The sequence below is a fragment of the Pelophylax lessonae genome (assembly GCF_965119305.1).
Source record: "Pelophylax lessonae genome assembly, chromosome: 6".
In the NCBI taxonomy this organism is placed as follows: Eukaryota; Metazoa; Chordata; class Amphibia; order Anura; family Ranidae; genus Pelophylax; species Pelophylax lessonae.
In genome coordinates this window covers 4980167-5006720 of record NC_138773.1, presented here as the reverse complement: position 1 = coordinate 5006720, position 26554 = coordinate 4980167, and positions in this window count along the sequence as shown.

Here is a 26554-nt window from a genome sequence, read left to right as displayed (position 1 = left end):
TATGCGAGTCTTCGGACACAGGGCTAGACATGTGCATTTCGTTTCGGTACGAATGTAAATTCAGGCAAATTTTTTTTTGGTTATTCATAGATTCAGATGTATCTGAATTTCCAAAATAAATAGTAACAAATTTCCTTGAGAGCCGGTTCACACTGGGGCGACTTGTCAGGCGACCTGGTCACCTGACAAGTCGCCGTGGGTTGCCTGCTATAGATTAGCACAGGACCCGTTCTAATAGGAGCGACACAAGTCGCTCCGACTTCGAAAAAGGGTCCTGAGCTTCTTTGGGGCGACCTGGAGCGACCTGCATTGACTTCAATGATATGAAGTCCGTGCAGGTCTCTCCGAGGTCGCCCCGGCAAGTCGTGTCGCTGCTATGTGAACCGGCTCTAAAATTAATTTTGTTTATTTGTTTTTTTAACAAATTCCAAATTTTCAGGGTGATTCAAATTCAGATTGGTCAAAAAATGATCGACTGATTTGAATTCTGTGTGAAGACTAGCTGGTTGCTACGGATCAGGCTGGGAAGAGGGCCCCCGCATCCTTAACAACCGATGACTCCTCAGCTGTCAGCCGGCTTCCTCGCTGAGAGCTGAAACATAAACAAAATAATGAAGGCAATAAAACAGTGTGCCCCCCCCCCAAAAAAAAAAATCCATACCAGACCCTTATCTGAGCATGCATCCAGGGAAGCCAGGAAGGGGGGCAAGCGAGCACCCCCCTCTCCTGAACCATGCGAGACCACATGCCCTCAACATGGGGGGTGCTTTGGGGTGTGAAGGCTCTGCCCCCCCCCCCCCCCCCCCAGCAAAAGCACCTTGTACCCATGTTTATTGAGACAAGGGCCTCTTTCCCACAACCCTGGGTGGTAGTTGTAGGGGTCTGCAGGTGGGGGGCTTATAGGAATCCGGAAGCTCCCTATAACAATGGGATCCATAGATCCCGGGCCCCATATGTGAAAGTGTACGGGGTACCCCTACCCATTCACTAGGTTTTTGGCAATTCCTTTATATAAAATAAATGGCCCCTAAAGTAGATCCAATGTCAATCATGCCACCCGCCGCACCGCCGGACCCGAAAAAATTAAAAATAAACCTCTGGTCTTGTCAAAGACTCCAGATGACTGAGAATGAGATGTCTGACTGATCTTAAATAGCTAAGGGGGAGAGTCACCAGATGATGTCAGTGGGTGACACCGCCCCCTTGTGATGTCACAGACTGGGGCATGCTGGGTCGATGACATCACACAAGGGCGGGGTCACTCGCTTACATCATTTGGTGACTCCGCCCCTTAGCTATTTAAGAAATGACACACAGAAGCAGGCAGTCGGCGGGAACCTTTGGCGAGGCCAAATGTTTTTCTTTTCTTTTTTCGAGTCCAGCAGTGCGGAGGATGGATCTACATTGTTTTTTTTTTGTAAAAAAAATAAATTCTGAAAAACTTGTATACACTTTGTTGAATGGGTAGGGGTGCTATGTACCGCATACTCATTCACATAAGGAAGGGGGGGGGCAGGATCTGTGGACCCCTTGTTAAAAAGGGGGCTTCCAGATTCTGATAAAAAAAAAAAACATTGATTCACACTACACAGTCCCACAGCATGAGCCCCGAGACCTCATTTACACACAGAACTTTATTTATTAACTCAATACAGTTTTATATTTTAGATTCAGCAGGGATGTTGTAAGTTATGTTATGTTTGTGTCCGCTAATAACCATTTTCATGTATTTTTGGTAAAACTATTGCTTTGAATTTTTCGGGAGGGAGGCCGGGCCTGTCAGGTAGACTGTATGGCCCCCCGTGATTTCTAACGGCAGAAGAATAAAACACTTACCAGGAGTGGTGGTGGGCTTAGGTTCTGGAAAATAGAATAATAGATATGAAATTAATCGATTTTATTATACACAATGACATGATTTATTGGGTATTTGCGCGTAGCGCCAGCCTACGCCACCCCCTGTGTCCAACACTAGGTGGAGCTATGACCTTTGACCTTTGAGCAAAAAAACTCCTGACCTTTGACCTTTAGGGTGTGTCCATGACCTGGGGTGGGTCCATGATCCATTTCCTGTGTCAAAACCATCCCCTGTGTCATTACCGGCAATAGGCAACCCTAACCCTAACCCTAACCCCTAACCCCTAACCCTAACCCTAACCCTAACCCCTAACCCTAACCCTAACCCTAACCCTAAACCAATTGTATGGCTGGCTTCGATGTCTGAAATGTGGGGTTGGGTATTTGGGATCAAAGCAAATGTGATATTCAATGTAGGCCCCCCATTGTCCCCCAACTTTAACCCATCCCTAACAATTATCATTCACCTGGCCAATAGCAACCTGGGTTTGGGGGTTTCATGAGGTCTCTGCAAGGTATGTGAGTCTTCATACACAGGGGGATACCACGGAACGGGAGGACAATTACAGCACTGTGTCTATGTCTCTCCTTCCAGCAGCTGAAAGCTGGTTTCTCCTCCTTTTCCTCCTGCCGGCTTTCAGCTGCTGAAAGGAGACATTCAGACACAGAGCAGCATTTTATAATCCCTGCCCGGCCACACCAATCCTTCTCTGAGTGCTACCCACATCTGATTCCCCCTAAGTGCCTGTCCCCACCCCCCCTCGCCCCTGGCTGCTTCGTGTACACAGTGGAATAGAGAATGGGGGGGGGGGGAGGAGGGGCCGGTAAATATGTCATTTACCAGCCCCTTTATTTTCTGAATTGCTCAATGAGTGATCGGTACTGATTACTCCTGTGTTCATTCAAAAACTGAAACACAAGAAACTGCATTTACTCTACTTCAGTTTATACATGAACAGGAGCCTCTGTGTCCTGGTCCTTCATCTTCAGTACAACAGAGGCTACAGAGAAAGGGATTGAAGAATCTGTGTCCTCAATTCCTGTCCCTGTCTCAAAGGAGAGATGACAGGGTTCTGCATAGACCCCCTGATATTTCACCCAAGCGCCTTCCCCCAATAATGCTGTAAAAAAAATAATGTAAAGAATAATTTTTAATAATATAAAAAATAACGAATTGTAAAAAATTATTTAAAAAAATTGTAAAAAATAATTTAAAACGGTGAGGGCTCATTCACTCGGGTTCTCTGGCCTATAAAGTGTGTATAGGCGGTTTGTTTGTGCGTCCGAGGCCACCTGTCATTCTGTGAGGATGCAGTGGCTGTATGAACACAGCCGCAGGTCCTAGTTTGATAAGTGTGTAGGTATGGGTGAGTGGCCCCAAATGCCCCCTGTCTGTGTTTGGGGGTATACACCCTGTCAGGTACGCTGTATGGGCCCCATGAGATCTAACAGCAGCCCTGTTCACACAGATATAAAACACATTTCCCCAGAATATTCCCTTTAGGAGTCTTCTCTAGATGTGTATTGAGGGACAAAAATGGGACAAAAGTGTACGGAATCTTGGATGGTTTACTCATCACCATATATAATGTACAACAAGAGCAACCAATCAATGATATGATCATCACATTATATTGTACAAGTATAAAATAATCCACAGGACTTCCACCATTGTCATCTGATAGAAGAATAAAACACTTACGAGGAGTGGTGGGGATTGGACCGGGAAAATAGAATAAATGATATGAAATGAATACATATTATCAGATACAATGACATCATTTATTGATACTTGTATGGCTGACTTTGATGTCTGAAATTTGGGGCTGGGTATTTAGGATCAAAGTAAAACTATTGCTTTGAATTTTTCGGGAGGGAGGCCGGGCCTGTCAGGTAGACTGTATGGCCCCCGTGATTTCTACCGGCAGAAGAATAAAACACTTACCAGGAGTGGTGGTGGGCTTAGGTTCTGGAAAATAGAATAATAGATATGAAATTAATAGATTTTATTATACACAATGACATGATTTATTGATACTTGTATGTCTGGCTTTGATGTCTGAAATTTGGGGTTGGGTATTTGGGATAAAAGCAAATATCATAATCACTATAGGCCCTCATGGTCCCCCAACATTAACCCATCCCTAACAACTATCATTCACCTGGCTTATTATAGCAACCTGGGTTTGGGGGTTTCATAAAATCTCTGCAAGGTATGTGAGTCTTCATACTTAGGGCTAGACATGTGCATTTTATTTCGGTACGAATGTAAATTCAGGCAAATTTTTGGTTATTTGTAGATTCAGATGTATCTGAGTTTCTGAAATAAATAGTGACACATTTCTTTGAAATTCGTTTTGTTTATTTGTTTTCTAACAAATTCCAAATTTTGAATTCGGATTGGTCAGAAAATGATCAACCAATTCGAATTCTGTGTGAAGACTAGCTGGTTGCTAAGGAGCGGGCTGGGAAGCGGTCCCCTGCATCCTTAACAATCGATGACTCATCAGCTGTCAGCAGGGCTTCCTCGCTAACAGCTGAAATATAAACAAAATAATGCAGGCAATAGAAAAGTAAAACAAAAAACAGCGTGGGGTTCTCTCCCAAAATCCATACCAGACCCTTATCTGAGCATGCATCCAGGGAAGCCGGGGGGAGGGGGGGGGGCGAGCATGGCCTGGTATGATTCAGGACGAGGGAGCACTCACTCCCCCCCCCTCTTTCCTGGCCTGCCAGGCTGCATGCTTGGATATAGGTCTGATATAGATTTTTGGGGGACCCAACATAGTTTATTTTTAAATTCTGGTGCAGGTTTTCCATACCAGACCCAAACTACCTTGTATGGATTGGGGGGGACCTCACAAGTTTTTATTTTTTACAGACTTTTCTATTGCCGGAATCCTTTTGTTTACATTTTAGCTGTCAGTGGGGAAGCCCCCTGACAGCTGATGAGTAGAGATGTCCCGAACTATTCGCCGGCGAACATCGCTTGTTCGCGTTCTCCTCGGAGGGCGAACATATGCGATGTTCGGTCCGCCCCCTATACATCATCATTGAGCAAACTTTGACCCTGTACCTCACAGTCAGCAGACACATTCCAGCCAATCAGCATACCCTCCCTCCCACACCCTCCCACATCCTATAAAAAAGCAAGGATAGCATCCATCTTAGATTCATTCTGAAGTTAGTTAGAGCAGGGAGAGGGCTGCTGCTGCTGAATTAATAGGGAAATCATTAGCTAGGCCAGTGTTCTGTGTCCACTCCTGCTGTAAGGACAGCATCCTGACAGCACCCCAAAAAGTCCTTTTTAGGGCTGGTATATCAGTCTGCTTTTATTTTATTTTTTTCTATATATATACAGACTGTACTGTGTGCAAACCACTCATATCGGGTGGCACAGTACCTTGCAGATAAAAAAGTCATTTAATTTCTACCCTTTAATATAATTGCAGTTGCCTGCCAGTGTGTGTCAGGCCCACTGACTGAACTGCGCCCACTACCACTGCCCACCACTCATATAGGGTGGCACAGCACCTTGCAGATAAAAGTAATTTCATTTTTTCCTCTGTAATATAATTGCAGTTGCCTGCCAGTGAGTGTCAGGCCCACAGACTGTACTGTGCCCACTGCAAATGGACTGTTTGTGGTTGTTTGGGGTGCGTTAAACGGGGGGTTTGGTCTGTCAGAGTTTGGTCTGTCACTGGGAAGCGGGCGTAACCCTTACACTACCTAATAAATACAACATCATACCTGATCGTATTCACACACTGGATGTTTTAAAGCACGTTATTCCAAACAATTTAGGAATGTTAGGTGATTTATGCCCTTTATGGAATAAAACCCGACTCTGTGTCAACTACATAATTTTCCATGGGAGTTTTGCCATGGATCCCCCTCCGGCATGCCACAGTCCAGGCTTTAGTCCCCTTGAAACAACTTTTCCATCACTATTGTGGCCAGAAAGAGTCCCTGTGGGTTTTAAAATTTGCCTGCCTATTGAAGTCTATGGCGGATCGCCCGGTTCGCCCGTTCGCGAATATTTGTGGAAGTTCGCGTTCGCTGTTCGCGAACGGAAAATTTTATGTTCGCGACATCTCTACTGATGTGTCATCGGTTGCTAAGGACGTGGAGGCCGGCTTCCCAGCCCTGCTACTTAACAGCCAGCTATTCTTAACACAGAATTTAAATCGGTCAATTTTTTTTGTCAACCAATCTGAATTAGAATTGTTACGGAATTTGTTAGAAAATTGATAAACAAAATAAAATGAAACAAAACTAAATTAATTCCACAATGAATCAACGGAATGAATTAGTAACATAACAAATCTATCCTAAACAAAACACATTTTTTCATTCTGCACATGTCTACACAGGGCGGACGGCAGGGGGGTACCACTGGACCTCCTGTAAGGGACACAGGGGAACTTGGACAGCAGGGGGATCAGTGCTGTGGGACAGGAGGACATTTACAGAACCATGAACTGTGTCTGTGTTAGGGAGAGGGGGATAAACCGACTACATATTACCAGACACATTGACATTCTTCATTGTCACTTGTAAGTCGGGTTGGATGTCTGAAATTTGGGGGTGGGTAATTGGGGTTGAACCAAATGTGGTATTCACCGTAGGTCATCATGGTCCCCCAACTATCCTTAAAGTGATTTAAACGGTTTTTTTTTTTTTTTAATTAATTAATACTGAAACTAATTGACCTTGGCAATGCCAAGCCGCTGCAAGCAAAGCCAACAGAATACTGGGTTGTATAAAAAAGGGGATTCACTCCAGAAATAAAGAGATTATTCTCCCACTCTACAAGACTCTGGTCCGGCCACATCTGGAGTATGCTGTCCAGTTCTGGGCACCGGTCCTCAGGAAGGATGTGCTGGAACTGGAGAGAGTCCAGAGAAGGGCAACAAAAATAATTAGGGGAATGGAGGACATCGGCTATGAGGAAAGACTACAAGCACTGAACTTATTCTCTCTGGAGAAGAGACGATTGAGGGGGGATATGATATCAATGTACAAATACTGTACTGGTGACCCTAGCATAAGGAACAAACTTTTCAGAGAAAAGAGATACAATAAGACACGTGGCCACTCACTAAAACTAGAGGAAAAAAGGTTTAACCTTAAAATGCGTAAAGGGTTCTTTACTTTCAGAGCAGTAAGGATGTGGAATTCTCTTCCACAAGCAGTGGTATTAGCAGGGAGCATCGATAGCGTCAAAAAACTATTAGATGGGCACCTTAAAGACCACAACATACAGGGGTATACAATGTACAACATACAGGGGTATACAATGTACAACATACAGGGGTATACAATGTACAACATACAGGGGTATACAATGTACAACATACAGGGGGTATACAATGTACAACATACAGGGGTATACAATGTACAACATACAGGGGTATACAATGTACAACATACAGGGGGTATACAATGTACAACATACAGGGGGTATACAATGTACAACATACAGGGGGTATACAATGTACAACATACAGGGGGTATACAATGTACAACATACAGGGGTATACAATGTACAACATACAGGGGTATACAATGTACAACATACAGGGGTATACAATGTACAACATACAGGGGGTATACAATGTACAACATACAGGGGGTATACAATGTACAACATACAGGGGGTATACAATGTACAACATACAGGGGTATACAATGTACAACATACAGGGGTATACAATGTACAACATACAGGGGGTATACAATGTACAACATACAGGGGTATACAATGTACAACATACAGGGGTATACAATGTACAACCTACAGGGGGTATACAATGTACAACATACAGGGGTATACAATGTACAACATACAGGGGTATACAATGTACAACATACAGGGGTATACAATGTAAAACATACAGGGGTGTACAATGTACAACATACAGGGGTATACAATGTACAACATACAGGGGGTATACAATGTACAACATACAGGGGTATACAATGTACAACATACAGGGGTATACAATGTACTGTTAAAAGCAAACACACGCACACATCACAGGTTGATCTGGATGGACTGATGTCTTTTTTCAACCTCACAAACTATGTAATATATGTAAAATAACAAACATGTTGTACTTACCTGCTTACCAACCTACCTTACATACCTATGGTTTTGCACTGAGCACCCCAGATCCTCGACGCTCCTGCTCCCCCAAACCCCCCCCCCCCCGCTTAGTGTCCCCATTGCAAGCTGCTTCCTCTGGGGGCACTTGTGTGTGCTCGCTCCTGAGGTGGTTATGTGTGTGCAAGGCTCAGCCCAGCACCTCACTTTCTCCTCACTGGTTGTGTTTGACAGCAGCAGGAACCAATGGCTCCAGTCATTGCCTCTCTTTCTAATGAGGAGAGAAAGCTGAGAGAGCCACTGATCTTGTGCACATAGCTGGATCAGGCTCAGGTAAGTATTTGGGGGAGTAGGGGAGTGGGGAGCTGCATGCAGAAGATTTTTTTTACCTTTAAACTGTGTTTACTATGCTTCAAGTTATGACTGAACAGCAGCCCCTGTACCCTGTTCATTCATCTTAAGTGCAACTGAGGCTACAGAGAAAGGAACTGAAGATTCTATGTTCTCAATTAATTTCTCTGTCTCAAAGGAGGGATGTCGGGGTTATGTTCACCCCCCCAAACAGCATTGTAAAAAAAAAAAAAATGTAAAGAATAATAAAAAAATATTACAAATTACAAATTTTATTAAAAAATAATTTTGAAAAATTGTAAAAAAAAAAAAAATTGTAACCCCAACTGCACACAGCAATAGCCACATAAAAAAAAAAAAAAATACACACAGAACTTTATTTATTAGCTCAATACATTTTTATATTTTAGATTCAGCAGGGATTTTGTAAGTTATGTTATGTTTGTGTCCGCTAATAACGACTTTCATGTATTTTTGGTAAAACTATTGCTTTGAATTTTCCGGGAGGGAGGCCGGGCCTGTCAGGTAGACTGTATGGGCCCCCCCCCCGTGATTTCTACCGGCAGAAGAATAAAACACTTACCAGGAGTGGTGGTGGGATTAGGTTCTGGAAAATAGAATAAATAGATATGAAATTAATAGATTTTATAATAAACAATGACATGATTTATTGATACTCGTATGGCTGGCTTCGATGTCTGAAATGTGGGGTTGGGTATTTGGGATCAAAGCAAATGTGATAATCACTGTAGGCCCTCATGGTCGACCAACTTTAACCCATCCCTAACAACTATCATTCACCTGGCCAATAGCAACCTGGGTTTGGGGGTTTCATGAGGTCTCTGCAAGGTATGTGAGTCTTCATACACAGGGGGATACCACGGAATGGGAGGACAATTACAGCACTGTGTCAATGTCTCTCCTTCCAGCAGCTGAAAGCTGGTTTCTCATCTTTTTCCTCCAGCTGGCTTTCAGCTGCTGAAGGGAGACATTAAGACACAGAGCAGCATTCTGTAATTGGTCCCCTGCCCAGCCACACTGATCCTCTTTGAGTGCTACCCACATCTGATTCCCCTTAAGTGCCTGTCCCCACCCCCCCTCGCCCCTGGCTGCTTCGGGTACACAGTGGAATAGAGAATGGGGGGGGCGGTAAATATGTCATTTACCAGCCCCTTTTTTTTCTGAATTGCTCAATAAGTGATCTGTACTGATCGCTCCTGTGTTCATTCAAAAACTGAAACATAATAAACTGCATTTACTCTACTTCAGCGTCGGCATGGCATTGGTATGGACCCGCCATTGCTCGTTGGGGTGCCTAGCCGAGGCTTATCAGGACTTTCTACACTGCTATCCCCTAAGGGTCCCTACGAATGTAGTCCCCTATGGGTGATTCTTTTTATTTTCACCATACAATTAGATATTTTTGGTCATTATGGGGGGGATTTACTAAAGCTGGAGCACACAGAATCTGAAGCAGCTGTGCATAGTAAGGGCTCTTTCACACGGCCGCTCCGCTTGTCCGCATATCATCCTATTTTTTTGCGGATGATTTGCGGACATAATGTAAGTCTATGGCATTGCGGATGTCAGCGGAATACCATCCGCTGACATCCGATTTTCTTCCTTTCAGTTCTGTTCCGTTTTTTGGAATGGAACAGAACCCTATTTTTCCTCCGTTCAAAAAATGGAAAGGAAGGAAAATCGGATGTCAGCGGTGTCATCCCCTGACATCCGCAATGCCATAGACTTACATTATGTCCGCATATCATCCACAAACGGATGGGATGATATGCGGGCATACGGAGCGGATGACACAAATGTCATCCGCTCCGTGAACAAAAAGTCCCGCAGCGGACAAGAACAGCGGAGCGGCCGTCTGAAAGAGCCCTTACCAATCAGCTTCCAGGTTTTTTTGTAAAAGCCTAATTGAACAACCTGATGTTAGAAGCTGATTGGCTACCATTCAAACCTGCACTCTCCAGTTTTATTAAATCCCCCCCCCCCATGTCTTCACCAACCCTTTCCGGATCATATTTATGGGATCTGGTGTTTGCCTCGACTGGGATATTTCCCTTCTTGCACTGCGGGGTCTTTGATGCCACAGCCCCGGATCAGACATTGCTCAAGGCGTCTCTGCTCTTCCTCTCTAATATTGGACCTTTCAGATGGTTAATATCAGGAATTAGTAACCCTATCATTTTTTTTAAGATATACAATAATTTTTATCCAAGCTCCTGATGAAAAGATGAAGGTCCATGAAACGCGTCGAGCCTACTAGAAATCAAGATGTTTAATGTATTGGATTTATTATTGAGAGATTTTAGTTTTTGGAGATGGTATTCTAGAAATTAAAGATCTATTGATAAATGCTTTTAAAGATTGATTTACAGTTCCTTGAAATATTATATAGATTATATATTGTGAAGTTTACAAATTATCATGTGTCAATTTCCGCACATATGTATGTATTATAATTGTACAATATTTTTATATATTTATTTTTTGAAAAAATTAAGGGATGTAAAATAAAAATATTATTGGATATATTATATATATTCTTGTGACAATTCATAATCTCATTTAAAGTCCCAACAACCAATGGTTCTTTATACATATTTATTCTACTTCAGTTTATACATGAACAGGAGCCTCTGTGTCCCGGTCCTTCATCTTCAGTGCAACGGAGGCTACAGAGAAAGGGATTGAAGAATCTGTGTCCTCAATTCCTTTCCCTGTCTCAAAGAAGTGATGACAGGGTTCTGTATAGACCCCCTGATATTTCACCCAAACCTTCCCCCAATAACGCTGTAAAAAAACAATGTAAAGAATAATTTACAAAAATATAAAAAAATACTGAATTGTAAAAAATTATTTCAAAAATTTTTTAAAAATAATTAAAAAAAGGTGAGGGCTCATTCACTCGGGTTCTCTGGCCTATAAAGTGTGAATAGGCGGTTTGTTTGTACGTCTGAGGCCACCTGTCATTCTATGAGGATGCAGTGGCTGTATGAACACAGCCGCAGGTCCTAGTTTGATAAGTGTGTAGGTATGGGTGAGTGGCCCCAAATGCCCTCAGTCTGTGTTTGGGGGTATACACCCTGTCAGGTAGGCTGTATGGACCCCATGAGATCTAACAGCAGCCCTGTTCATACAGGTATAGAACACATTTTCCCCAGAATATTCCCTTTAGGAAACTTCTCTAGATGTGTATTGAAGGACAAAAATGGGACAAAAGTGTACGGAATCTTGGATGATTTACTCATCACCACAAATAATGTAAAAAAAAGAGCAACCAATCAATGATATGATCATCACATTATATTGTACAAGTATAAAATAATCCAAAGGACTTCCACCATTGTGATCTGATAGAAGAATAAAATACTTACTAGGAGTGGTGGTGGGCTTAGGTTCTGGAAAACAGAATAATAGATATGAAATTAATAGATTTTATTATACACAATGACATGCTTTATTGATACTTGTATGGCTGGTAGAGATGGGGCGAACACCGCCCGGGGCGGTTTGCAAAATCGTTTGCGCGCTCATGCTCAAGTTTGCGGCGAAACCCCATTGATTTTAATGGCAGGCGGACTTTAAAAACCTCTAGGTCATATTTGCAGCCCCCAAATACTTCCTAGCTGTGCACACATAGTCCCACCACATGGACACTGATATAACAGAAGTATTAAGCGCATTTGCGATCTCATAATGTAATATTTTGTGTTACAGAAAAAAAAATTCTTCAGTACCCAAAGACACTATTCTGAAAGTTTATATATATCACCCTGCTGGTTCTCTAAGCCAGTGGTTCCCAACTCCGGTCCTCGGGACCCACCAACAGGCCAGGTTTGCAAGATAACTAAATTACATCAGATGTGATCTAATTTGCTGCTCAGTGATTGCAGTATTCTAGTTTGCATCCCCCAAGGTAATACTTAAAATCTGGCCTGTTAGTGGGTCCCGAGGACCGGAATTGAGAACCACTGCTCTAAGCCCTGGTTCTCCAAACCCTGGTTCTCTAAGTCCTGCTTCTCCAAACCCTGTTCTCTAAGTCCTGCTTCTCCAAACCCTGGTTCTCTAAGTCCTGGTTCTCTAAGCCCTGGTTCTCCAAACCCTGGTTCTCTAAGTCCTGGTTCTCTAAGCCCTGGTTCTCCAAACCCTGGTTCTCTAAGCCCTGGTTCTCTAAGCCCTGGTTCTCTAAGCCCTGGTTCTCCTAACCCTGGTTCTCTAAGCCCTGGTTCTCCAAACCCTGGTTCACTAAGCCCTGGTTCTCCAAACCCTGGTTCTCTAAGCCCTGGTTCTCTAAGCCCTGGTTCTCCAAGTCCTGGTTCTCTAAGCCCTGGTTCTCCAAACCCTGGTTCTCCAAGCCCTGGTTCTCCAAGCCCTGACTCTCTAAGCCCTGGTTCTCTTAGCCCTGGTTCTCCAAGTCCTGGTTCTCTAAGCCCTGGTTCTCTTAGCCCTGGTTCTCTTAGCCCTGGTTCTCCAAGTCCTGGTTCTCCAAACCCTGGTTCTCTAAGCCCTGGTTAACATCTACATTTGTCACTCTTTGTAGTTATAGTATTGCTGCAGAACCACACCAGTCACAATGCTGCACAATACAAATCCACTATAATATGCTTTCTATATTAGAAAGTATATTATAAGTGTATTACACCCCAAAATACTGCACACCAAACAATAATACACCTATACCAGTCCTTAAAAGGACTTTTGTGGACCTATTACCTAGCGATTCGTGTCACTGACAATCTGTCCCTGCTCCACACAGCAACCTCTCCCTACACTGACAAAATACAGAATGTAAGATGGCAGCCAGGTCAGGTCTATTTATAAGGTAGGGGGTATGTCCATGTGCTGAAATGTCTCAATTGGCTGTCCTGTTCCACCTGATGGCTGTGTCATGGGTCAAAGTTCTTCAGAATGTAAAAGTACATGGCTTCGCGAACATCAGTGCGAACATCGGCAAACGTTTGCATTTTTGTGAATTTGCGAACACGCAAAGTTCACCGCGAAGTGACCGCCGGGCGAACCGCAAGGCCATCTCTATTGGCTGGCTTTGATGTCTGAAATTTGGGGTTGGGAATTTGGGATCAAAGCAAATGTGATAATCACTGTAGGCCCCCCATGGTCCCCCAACTTTATCCATTCCTAACAATTATCATTCACCTGGCCAATAGCAACCTGAGTTTGGGGGTTTGGTAAGGTATCTGCTAGGTATGTGAGTCTTCATACACAGGGCCACCGGCAGGGGGATACCACAGAACGGGAGGACAATTACAGCACTGTGTCTGTGTCACTCCTTCCAGCAGCTGAAAACTGGTTTCTCCTCTTTTTCCTCCGTCTGGCTTTCAGCTGCTGAAGGGAGACATGCAGACACAGTGCAGCATTCCGTAACTGGCCCCCTGCCCGGCAACACCGATCCTTCTCTGATTCCCCCCCGTGTGCCTGCATCCACCCCCCCACCCCCCACCCCCGACGCTGCTGGGAAGAGAGTAGGGGAAGGGGCTGGTAAATATGTAATTTGCTGGCCCCTTTATTTCTGAATTGCACAGTGAGTGATCGATACTGATCGCTCCTGTGTTCATTCAGAACTGAAACATAATAAACTGCATTTACTCTTCTTCAGTTTATACATGAACAGCAGCCTCTGTGTCCTCAATTCCTTTCCCTGTCTCAAAGAAGTGATGACAGGGTTCTGTATAGACCCCCTGATATTTCACCCAAGCGCCTTCCCCCAATAATGCTGTAAAAAACATTGTAAAGAATAATTTAAAAAAAACGAATTGAAAAAAATAATTTAAAACATTAAAAAAAAACAATTTAAAACAGTAAGGACTCTTTCACTCGGGTTCTCTGGCCTATAAAGTGTGTATAGGCGGTTTGTTTGTACGTCTGAGGCCACCTGTCATTCTGTGAGGATGCAGTGGCTGTATGAACACAGCCGCAGGTCCTAATGTGATAAGTGTGTAGGCATGGGCGTGTGGCCCCAAATGCCCTCTGTCTGTGTTTGGGGGTATACACCCTGTCAGGTACGCTGTTTGGGCCCCATGAGATCTAACAGCAGCCCTGTTCATACAGGTATAAAACACATTTCCCCCAGAATATTCCCTTTAGGAAACTTTTCTAGATGTGGATTGAAGGACAAAAAATGGGACAAAATCCCCCTTATTACACTCTACAAAATTGTTCCCTTCTCACGTTCATGACAGACCTAAGAAGACAAAACAAGAATTTAATCCCAGAGAATTTCCCTACAGCCCCCCCCCACCCCCCTTTTTTTTTCTCCTACCCTTTTCTCCTGCCCCCTCCCTCTTTTTTCTTTTCCTTCTCTCTCTCATCTGCTCTCTTCCCTCCCACTCTCTTTTCCTTTTCCCATTCTTTTTATTTAGACTATAAGCTTTAACATAGATCTAATATAGAGCCCTATGATAACATGAATTCACTGTTCTTTAGTCCCTCCCGACCATTACATCTACACCTATTACACTACCTCTCCTTACTTTCTATAAACACACTCGAGCTCACAAACCCCCAGTATACAAGTTTCTGTCTCCAAACTATTTTGCTGCACTCTTTCCTAGCTAATGCCTACACCTAGTTCTGTTCTGGGTTTTATGCTGTCTTAAGCCCCGGGAAAGATTTTACCCCCTTCCTGACCCGGGCCTATTTCGCGATTCGTCACTGCGTGACTTTAACGGACAATTGCGTGGTCGTGCGAGGCTGTACCTAAACAAATTTAATGTCTTTTTTTTTCCACAAACAGAGCTTTCTTTTGGTGGTATTTGATCACCTGTGCGATTTTTTGATCATGCACTATAAACAAAAAAAGAGCGTCAATTTTGCAAAAATAACAATATTTTTCACATTTTTTTATATGAAATTCCCCCCAAAAAAATGTAAAAATCAAAAATTTTTAACATTTTTGGCCAATTTGTTTTCTACTACATATGTTTGGAAAAAAAAATTGCAAAAAGTGTATTTTAATTGGTTTGCGCAAAAGTTATCGCGTTTACTAACTAAGGGAAAGATTTCTGTCATTTTTGGTGTTTTTTTTTTTTAACGAGTAATGGCGGTGATCTGCGATTTTTTTTGCGGGACTGCGACATTGCGGCGGACAGATCGGACCCTTGACTGACATTTTTTTCACTTTTGGGGGTACCAGTGACATTACTGCAGTAATCAGTACTATACATATGCACTGTTACTGTAAAAATGACACTGGCAGGGAAGGGGTTAACTTTATTTGAGAGGGAGGGGTTAAGTGTGTCCCTAGGGGCGTGATTCTAACTGTGATTGGATGTGGCTACTGGTGTAAGAACAGAGATCAACGGTCCTACATAGCAGAACCATATGATCTCCATTCTTACACAGGGAAGAATGACAGGCGGCTTTGTTTACATTAGCCGCCTGCCTTTCACCCGGCGTAATGGACGATCACGAGTGACCGGCGGACATCGGGTCCACCGGGCACACGCGCGGGGGGGGGTCCGTGAGCGAGCGGGAGCGCGCGCTCGCTCCCAAAACCCTTACAGGCTAGCGACGTAGTCCTACGTCACTTTGCCTGTGAGGGGCTGACCGCCGCAGTAAATAGTCGTGCAGCAGTCGGCAAATGGTTAAAAAAAACGAAAATTTGGGCCTCTTATCTCTATGCCCTGAGCGTTGCCACATGTTTGTTTCGTTTTCACTACTGTTTTGCTTTTTGATGTTCTTATCTTCTCTTGTGACCATAGATGCCTTCATCTGTAATAGCCTATTGTACCGGACTGAAGCTGTTGTCTTGTAATGCTCTATGATGTTTTATCTCAATAAAGAAAATTTGTGGAAAAAAAAAAAATGGTACAAAAGTGTACGGAATCTCAATTGGTTTACTCATCACCATATATAATGTACAACAAGAGCAACCAATCAATGATCTGATCATCACATTATATTGTACAAGTATAAAACAATCCACAGGATTTCCACCATTGTCATCTGATAGAAGAATAAAACACTTACTAGGAGTGGTGGGGATTGGACCAGGAAAATAGAATAAATGATATGAAAATGAATCAGACACATTGATATGCTTCATTGTTACTTGTATTCCTGGCTTTGATGTCTGAAATTTGGGGTTGGGTATTTGGAATTGAAGCAAATGTGATAATCACGGTAGGCCCTTGTGGTCCCCCCAACTTTACCCATTCCTAATTATTATTCCATCCTGGGGTTGGGGGATTTCTGACTCAAGATTTGAAAATGTTTCAAGAATAGAATCCACAACGCTGGTGGAACATATCCAAACATTAGGAACAAGTATAAAAGGGGAATCCAATATTATACCACCAGTTATTTCCGACACAAAGGGATGCCAAATAAAGTAGAAATTCAACAAAAAGAAAAAAAGGTTCTTATAGAGCAAACAGGAATCCCAGTCGGAAAACCCCCCCACAAGAGGAAACATTAGAACCCATACTTCGCCTACACCGTGGCATACATAAGGCCGTGAGTATACATAATGGGCAACCACAAGTGGAAGCAACACAACTAAATGAAAAACAGAGGTGCAAATCCAGGAAAGAAAGGGGGGAGTGGTGGAGGGGGGGGGGGGATTAAGAGGAAAAAAAGACAAAGAAAAGAAACAAAAGAAGAGAAGGAGGGAAAAAAGAATGAGACAAAGCAGAAGGAAAAAAACACATTTTCCCCAGAATATTCCCTTTAGGAAACTTCTCTAGATGTGTATTGAGGGACACAAATGGGACAAAATCCCCCTTATTACACTCTGCAAAATTGTTCCCTTCTCACGTTCATGACAGACCTAAGAAGACAAAACAAGAATTTAATCCCAGAGAATTTCCCTACAGGCCCCCCCCCCCCTTTTTTTTTCTCCTGCCCCTTTGAAAATTTTTCAAGAATAGAATCCACAACACTGGTGGAACATATCCAAACATTAGGAACAAGTGTAAAAGGGAATCCAATATTATATCACCAGTTATTTCCGACACAAAGGGATGCCAAATAAAACGGAAAATTGATATCAAATACTTACCATAATTTTCCTTTCCTGATGGACTCCATGGCAGCATACATTTGGTAGGCCCCGCCTCCTCTCCTACCTCATAGGACCCCTTTTCTTTCCCATTATTGTTTTGAACCTGCTGCTTTATCTTCCGTTAATTTTGGCGTTCAAGTCTTGTCAGTTGACAGTGCCAATTAAAGTTTCTTTGTTCAGCATCTTCCCACCCGGGAGTGTATAGCGAGTTATTTCCCAAACGTATGCTGCCATGGAGTCCATCAGGAAAGGAAAATTACGGTAAGTATTTGATATCAATTTTCCGTTTTCCTGACAGACTCCATGGCAGCATACGTTTGGGAAATAACTCGCTATACACTCCCGGGTGGGAAGATGCTGAACAAAGAAACTTTAATTGGCACTGTCAACTGACAAGACTTGAACGCCAAAATTAACGGAAGATAAAGCAGCAGGTTCAAAACAATAATGGGAAAGAAAAGTATTAACAGATGACCAAGATGCTGCCTTGCAGATCACGTCAGGTGCGACGTGCTTGGAAGCTGCCCAAGACGTAGCGACGCCTCTTGTAGAGTGAGCTGTAATCGCCTCTGGAGGAGCCAAGCCCTTTGCTCTATACGCCCATTGGATAGCCTGAACAATCCACGCAGCCACTGCTCTAGAAGATGCACGCATTCCTTTCTTTTTGCCATGTAGCAGAACAAAAAGGAAATCCGATTGGCGGAAGGAGGATGTGGCCTCCAAATATTGACTTAGAGTGTTGCCCACGTCTAGAGGATGGATTGAAGAATCCTCATCAGTTCTGAAGGTGGGAAGAACTATCTCAGCATTTTCGTGGAAGACAGAGGTCACTTTTGGATTTGACCCTAGCATAGGGATAAGGACCACCCTGTCTTGAAAAAAGGTCAAAAAAGGTTCTTTGTGACCCAGATTGTGTATCTCGGAGACCCTCTTAGCAGAGGAAATGGCCACCAAAAATGCTGTTTTCAACGTAAGTTCCTTGACAGACATGGAAGCAACATCCTTTGAAGAAAAAAAGTCCAAAACTAAAGGAAGATCCCATTTTGGGAATCTTGGCCTTCTCTGAGGCCTAAGCCTGACTGCTCCCTTAAAAAATTGCTGGATCAGATGATGACTTGCCCACTGAATTCCGGTAAAGGCTGAAATGGCGGATACTTGCACCCGGAGAGAACTAACCGAGAGGGGCAGATCCAGACCAGACTGCAAGAAACTTAAAATCTGCTGAACAGTAGGTGTACCTACTGGACCTGACCCCAGGGCCTGATGACTCATGAGCCTGGCCCATATCCTTTCATATACCCTGTTGGTGCTGGGCCTTCTTGAACTCATGAGAGTCAGAATCACCTCCTCTGGACATCCGAGAGCTTCCAACCTCCCCCTCTCAAAAACCAAGCCCTGAGGTGCAGCCGTGCAGGGCATGGGTGCAGAGTAGGACCCTGAGACAGAAGGTCCGACCTGAGAGGTAAAGGGATTGGATCCCTGAAGCTCAGAAGGGACAGCAGGGGAAAACATTGGCCTGTTGGGCCAGAAGGGGATTATTGCCACTATCTCTACTTCCTCCATCTTCAGTCTCCGCAGGAATTGGAGTACTATTGGCACTGGTGGAAAGGCATAAGCAGACTGGAAGTTCCACCTGTCCGTGAGGGCATCCACTCCGAAAGCTTGAGGATCTCTGAATCTCGTGTAGTACTTCCGAAGCTTCCTGTTGCGTGGACTCGCAAACAGATCCACTTCGGGTGAAATCCCCAGAGACAACACCCAGTTGAACACCTCTTGGTGGAGGGACCACTCGTTGTTGTCTAGTTGGAAACGAGATAGGAAGTCTGCCTCCACATTCAACACTCCCGGGACAAAGACCGCTGAAAGATTGGCCAGATGATGCTGAGCCCATGTCATGATCGGTTCTGTTTCTTGGAGAGACATACTGCGTGTTCCTCCCTGCCTCTTGACATAAGCCACTGCCGTGGTGTTGTCCATCCTTAACAGCACTGAAGCCCCCTGTGTTAGATGGTGAAAAGCCTGGAGTGCTTTGAGGGCGGCTCAAAGTTCTAGAACGTTGGACACTACTCCGTGACCTGGGAAGTTCCATCTGCCTTGTGCCACTTCGGTCAGACAGTGGGCTCCCCAACCGGTATTGCTGGCATCGGAGGTTATCGTTACCCAGGAAATCGGAGCGATTGAGTGGCAGTTGGTCAGATTTGTACGGCGTAACCACCAGGGAAGGCATCCCTTCATGAATGGAGTCAGGTGAATAACCTGTGACAAATTCTCCGTCGTCCACTGTTGGAGAAACCCCTTCTGGAAGGGTCTCAGCTTCCACATAGCCCACTTCACCATAGGCGAGGTGGCTACAAGCGTCCCTACTACCTTTAGACACTGACGAGCAGTGAGACGAGAGGCAGCAAGAGCGTGAGACACCCTGCTCTGGACTACAGGAATTTTCTCTTCTGGCAGGGAAATGGTGCACTTCACCGTGTTGAACAGTGCCCCGAGAAACACCAGCGACTGCGTAGGCACCAGATGGCTCTTTTCTAGATTCAGAATCCAACCGAATTCCTGAAGCGTAGATGTCACTTGCTCTAGATGTAAGAGTAACTGATGCTTGTCCTGGGACAGAAGGAGGAGATCGTCCAGATAATGATGCAATCTGATGCCTCTGGTCCTGATGAGAGCAACAACTGCCAGCAAGGTTTTCGAGAACGTGCGAGGCGAAGTTGAGAGCCCGAAGGGAAGACACGTAAATTGCATGTGAGCATGACCTACAGCAAACCGGAGGAACTGATGGTACTCTTTTGCCACAGGAACGTGGAAGTACGCATCTTTTAGGTCGATCGATGCCAACCAATCTCCTGGGAGAATCGAATGTTATATGGTGACTAGGGACTCCATTTTGAACCTCTCTTGATGGATAGACCTGTTGAGATATGTGAGGTCTATTACTGGACGCCAGGTGCCGTTCTTCTTCTGGACGAGAAACAGAGGTGAATAGACTCCCAAACCTCGTTCTGCCTCGGGAACTGGCACAACAGCTCGCTGAACCAGTAAGGAGTCCACGTAGGCGAGAAGAATCTTCTTTTTTTCTGCCGAAGGAGGAAGTGAGGTTGCGACAAACCTGGGTTTGGGAACGTTGTCGAACGCCCACGAATGTCCCTGGGACACGATGTTTAACACCCAGGGATCCTGGATCGAGGCCGCCCAGACATCCCGAAATTGGAGCAACCTGGCCCCTACCAGGAAGGCCTGGACGGGCCCAACCTCAAAAGGATTTGGTGGCCTCCCGGTCACCAGACGAAGAGCCTTTAGAGCCTTTCTGGAAGGTGGATTGCCTTGACTTCCAACCCCTTCCGTAGGACTTGCCTGGTCTGTAGCTGCGTGCTTCCCTGGCACGATTGGTAGTTTGTCTTCTCGGGAAAGAGCGCTTCTGAGCGCCTGGGCGTTTATCCTGAGGGAGGAACCCAGATTTTCCACCCGTGGCCCGAGTTATGGCTGCATCCAATTTGTTCCCAAAGAGGGAAGAACCCTCAAAGGGAATTCGGCACCACGCCTGTTTGGAAGCAGCATCAGCAACCCAAGGCCTAAGCCAAAGGGCGCGTTTAGCCGTAACCGAAGCCAGCATAACTCGAGCCAAAAGGCGAATGGTGTCTAGAGACACCTCCCCCAGAAAACCTGCAGCCATCTTCAGCTCCTGGATTGGGGAGCTCTGGAGCACTTCTTCCGAAACTCCTCCAAGAGTGCCCTCAAGGGCATTAATCCAGACTTCCATGGCCTTTGAAATTGTAGCCAAAGCCAAAGCTGGCTTACAGGCCATGCCGGCCGAAAGATATGCTCGTTTAAGGTCAGCGTCAATCCTCCTATCCAACGGATCCCTAAAAGAGGCTGTATCCTCCATTGGAAGGGTGACATGCTTGACCAAACGCATCACAGCTGCATCCACACTTGGGGAAGATTCCAGGTACTTCACCTTTTCTTGTTTAAATGGATACAGCTTCGCCATTTTTGTGGTCAGAGAATTTTTCCTTTCCACTTTGCTCCACTCCTCTGTAATTATATCTCCCAGCTCCCCTAGAAATGGAAAGTCCAAGCGCTCTTTGCATAGCTGCTTGAAATATTTTCGTTGTTTTGGGGAGGAGACAGCTGGATCCTCCCATTCAAGAGCTTCTCTCACCGCCTTCACTAGAGGGGAGACATGGCTGAACTCAAATCCTGAACCGGAGTCATCTGAATCAGATTCGGACTCTGACGGAAGGATAGAAGGATGGCTGGGCTGGGAGGACTCAAAAGGATCCTGAACCAGAAGATCTCTTTCCGGAGAGCGGGATGGCCCTGCAGAAGTACTCGGCTTCTGTAACTCAGCCAGAGAGTCTTTGAGGACTCTGCGTACCACTTCCTCAATATGATGGTCCGACTTCTCCCTTTCACCCGTAGCTTGGGCATAACAGGGTTTACACAGAGAGGAACCATCTGTTACTATGGTACCACATCCCCAGCATTTCTTCCCGTGCGGGCGATCAGAACGGCCATGATGTGTTGAACCAGAAGTTTCTCCATCACGTCCCCTACTATGGGGGGAATTGCGTCTGGACCCGGATGAGGAGTGCCGGTGATGCGACTTTGAACGTCTATCATCTCTGCGTGCGTTAGGCTGCTGATCAGACCTAGAAGAGCTAGAGATAGAAACATGTAGAGGTATATAAGAGAAAACACCGAGACATTCCCCCCCCCCTTAAATGCCCAGCACATACCTGGTATGAGCGGGCTGGCCACTAGGGGGCGGAGAAGCGTCCATGGTCACAACAATAGAGGGCGAAAAAACACTCTTCCTACAGCCAGATATAAAAGGCACACTTGTACCAAGAATACTTAAGAGAAGAGAGAACTGCCAAAAGATCCCTTTAAGTTGCGAATCTTACCTGAATCACGCTAGTCAGAGTCTGGGGGAGGCTGTATCAACGCTGCCGACCTTCCCACCAGCTCTGACAAACACAGACTTTAAATATGCCGCCTCGCAGCCGCCAAACGCTACCGCGCATGCGCGAGTGACGTCACGCGTCATCCCCGCGCATGCTCACCAAATCCTGTGCCCGACGGCTACCGTGCATGCGCAGAAGCGCCGCGCAACCCGGAAGCGGCGGCCGTAAACGGGGCCACGGCAAGACCGGGAGCCGCCGGGCACCGATAACAGGGGCAAAAAGCTGACTCTGAAATGTAACACCCAGCTAAAGAACCCACACTCAACCAAGCCACAGTAAGTAACCTCCTAAGACACTGACAGAAAACACTGAAGTAAAAACGAAGTAAAAAGAGGTCCCATAACAGGGCTTACCACCCTGCCCAGAGCAGAGAAGGGTCCCAGAGGCGCACCACCGGTCCATATCTTCAGGCAAATTTAGGCCACCCGCGGCAGCAGGGCTCTCTCGGCCAGACCCCCAAGCTCCTGCAAGGGGGTTTCTTCCATTGCCCCCTCCATACCCTGCTAATAGCCAGGGCTTAGCGGAGACTCTACGACCCCTTCTGCTCCAAAGTATAGGACTGGAATAGTAGGAACATAACACCGTATGTATGAGGAGGACGAAAAAAGAACACTGATGCTGAAAGGGAGCAAAGATTTATGGGAGTGGGGTCCTATGAGGTAGGAGAGGAGGCGGGGCCTACCAAACTTATGCTGCCATGGAGTCTGTCAGGAAAGTAGAAATTCAACAAAAAGAAAAAAAGGTTCTTATAGAGCAAACAGGAATCCCAGTCGGAAAACCCCCCCACAAGAGGAAACATTAGAACCCATACTTCGCCACCACCGTGGCATACATAAGGCCCTGAGTATACATAATGGGCAACCACAAGTGGAAGCAACATAACTAAATGAAAAATGGAGGTGTAAATACAAGAAAGAAAGGGGGGAGTGGTGGGGGGGGATTAAGAGGAAAAAAAGACAAAGAAAAGAAAAGAAACAAAAGAAGAGAAGGAGGGTAAAAAGAATGATACAAAGCAAAAGGAAAAAGAAGATCTATCCGAACGCCCGCCTCCACCGCCCTCACTACTTTAGCTGGAAGTTGGAGATACCTAATCTATGGATCCCAAATGTGGTCAAACTTAGCAGGTGTATCCTGATACTGACCAGCTTTCCATTGAGCGTTATCCTAGTCAGTTTATTTTTCATACCAGCTAGATCTACCACTAGTTTCTTCCAAGCGGTCGCTATAGCGATTTTTGCCGCAAAAAACATAAAGTGGAACATAGTTTGAACATGCTTAGGAGAATCGATGACAGGCCTGTTAAGAAGAGCCACCTTAGGGTTTTTACCTATATTCACCATTGTAACAGAATAGATGAGGAAATGAACTCTAATCCAAAACCAGCCAACCTTGGCACTTTCTCCTCACTGGTTGTGTTTGACAGCAGCAGGAACCAATGGCTCCAGTCGTTACCTCTCTTTCTAATGAGGAGAAAGAGCTGAGAGAGCCACTGCTCTTGTGCACATAGCTAGATCGAGATCAGGCTCAGGTAAGTATTTGGGGGAGCAGTGGGGCGGGGAGCTGCATGCATAGGGTTTTTTTTTACCTTTAAACAGTGTTTACTATGCTTCAGTTTATGAATGAACAGGAGTCCCTGTACCCTGTTCATTCTTCTTAACTGCTAATGAGGCTACAGAGAAAGAACTGAAGATTCTATGTTCTCAATTAAGTTCTCTGTCTCAAAGGTGGGACATCAGGGCTCTGTTTAACACCCCCCCCCCCCTCCACAACAGCATTGTAAAAAAAATAATTGAAAGAATAATAAAAAAATAATAAAAAAAAATGTTATAAATTTTAAATTGAATTAAAAAGTAATTTTGAAAAATAGTAAAAAAAAAAAAAAAACTATTTAAACAATGCAGGGCTTATTCACATTGGTTAGGGCTTAAACATGTTTACAAAAATTGTAACCCTATCCCTAACTGCACACAGCAATAGCCACATTATAATAGCCACAGTAATACACAGGATTTGCCACTATGGCTAACAGAGGGTGAAATCAGGGAAAGGCTGGATAAACTTAACACAAACAAATCACCAGGCCCGGATGGCGTACATCCGAGAGTACTCAAGGAACTCAGTAAGGTTATATCCAGACCACTGTTCCTGATCTTTGCTGACAGTATTAGGACAGGAGATGTACCAGGGGATTGGAAGAAAGCTAACGTGATTCCGATATTCAGAAAGGGTCAGAGGCATATCCCGGGAAATTATAGGCCTGTCAGTCTGACATCAGTAGTATGTAAACTTCTGGAGGGGATGATAAGGGACTTTATCGTAGAGTTTGCTAAAGACAACAACATCATCAGCAGTAATCAGCACGGGTTTACAAATGGGCGTTCTTGTCAAACCAATCTCTTAACATTCTACGAGGAGGTGAGCTGTGAGCTAGATAGGGGGAGACCAGTAGATGTGGTGTACCTGGATAGGGGCAGACCAGTGGATGTGGTGTACCTAGATAGGGGCAGACCAGTGGATGTGGTGTACTTGGATTTCGCTAAGGCGTTTGATACAGTTCCCCACAAGTGCTTAATTTCTAAAATAAGGTCTGCAGGTATCGACAGCAGGGTTTGCTCTTGGATACTGAACTGGCTAAAAGGGTGTGTCCAAAGGGTGGTAATAAACAGCGCATACTCAGACTGGTCTGAGGTGGTAAGTGGGGTCCCCCAAGGCTCAGTCCTGGGACCAACCTTGTTCAATTTATTCATAAACAGCATTGAGGACGGGATCAGAAGTTCTATATCAGTTTTTGCAGATGACACAAAATTGGGCAGGGCAATAACTGCACAGCATGAAGCAGATATCCTACAGAATGACCTGGACAAAATAACAGAGTGGGCAACGACATGGTATATGAGGTTTAATGTGGAGAAGTGTAAGGTTTTGCACTTGGGGACTAAAAACATAAAAGCACAATACACTTTAGGAGGGGAACCCTTGGGGAATCAAAAATGGAGAAAGATCCGGGAGTCTTGGTTGATGATAGATTAGGAAATAGCATGCAATGTCAAGCGGCAGCTGCCAAAGCCAGCAGAATATTAGCATGCATAAAGAAAGGGATGTATTCCAGAGATAAAACTATAATCCTTCCACTTTATAAAACTCTGGTCCGACCGCATCTGGAGTATTCTGTCCAGTTCTGGTCGCCAGTCCTCAGGAGGGATGTGTTGGAGCTGGAGAGAGTCCAGAGAAGGGCAACTAAACTAATTAGGGGATTGGAGGACCTTAACTATGAAGAGAGGCTGCAATCGCTTAATTTATTCTCCCTGGAGAAGAGACGCCTGAGGGGGGACATGATAGCAATTTTTAAATATCTCAATGGGGATCTCAGCTTAGAAAAAAAACTGTTCAGTCGAAGGGATTGCATGAGGACTCGGGGGCATACAATGCGATTAGAGGAGAAGTGTTTTAACCTCAGGCAACGTGGGGGGTTCTTTACTGTTAGGGCTACAAGATTGGGGAATTCTCTACCACAAGAGGTGGTTTCTGCAGGAAGTATGGTGGCTTTCAAAAGATTATTAGACGTACATCTCAAGGATCAGAACATTCAAGGGTATGTGAGAGGATTACAGTCACACACACCTACACAGGGGGAACTGGATGGACTATTGTCTTTATTCAACCTCACCTACTATGTAACTATGTAACTATGTATGTAACTATATATGTAACTATGAATGTAACATTGAAAAAAAAAACATTGATTCACACTATACAGTCCCCAGCACCAATGTGAATGAGCCCCAAGACCTCATTTACACACAGAACTTTATTTATTAACTCAATACAGTTTTATATTTTAGATTCAGCAGGGATGTTGTAAGTTGTGTTATGTTTGTGTCCGCTAATAACCATTTTCATGTATTTTTAGTAAAACTGTTGATTTGAATTTTTGGGAGGGAGGCGGGGCCTGTCAGGTAGACTGTATGGGCCCCCCGTGATTTCTAACGGTAGAATAATAAAACACTTACTAGGAGTGGTGGTGGGATTAGGTTCTGAAAAATAGAATAATAGATATGAAATTATTACATTTTATTATACACAATGACATGATTTATTGATAATTGTATGGCTGGCTTTGATGTCTGAAATTTGGGGTTGGGTATTTAGGATCAAAGCAAGTTTAATAATCACTGTAGGCCCTCATAGTCCCAAACTTTATCCATTCCTAACAATTATTATTCACCTGGCCAATAG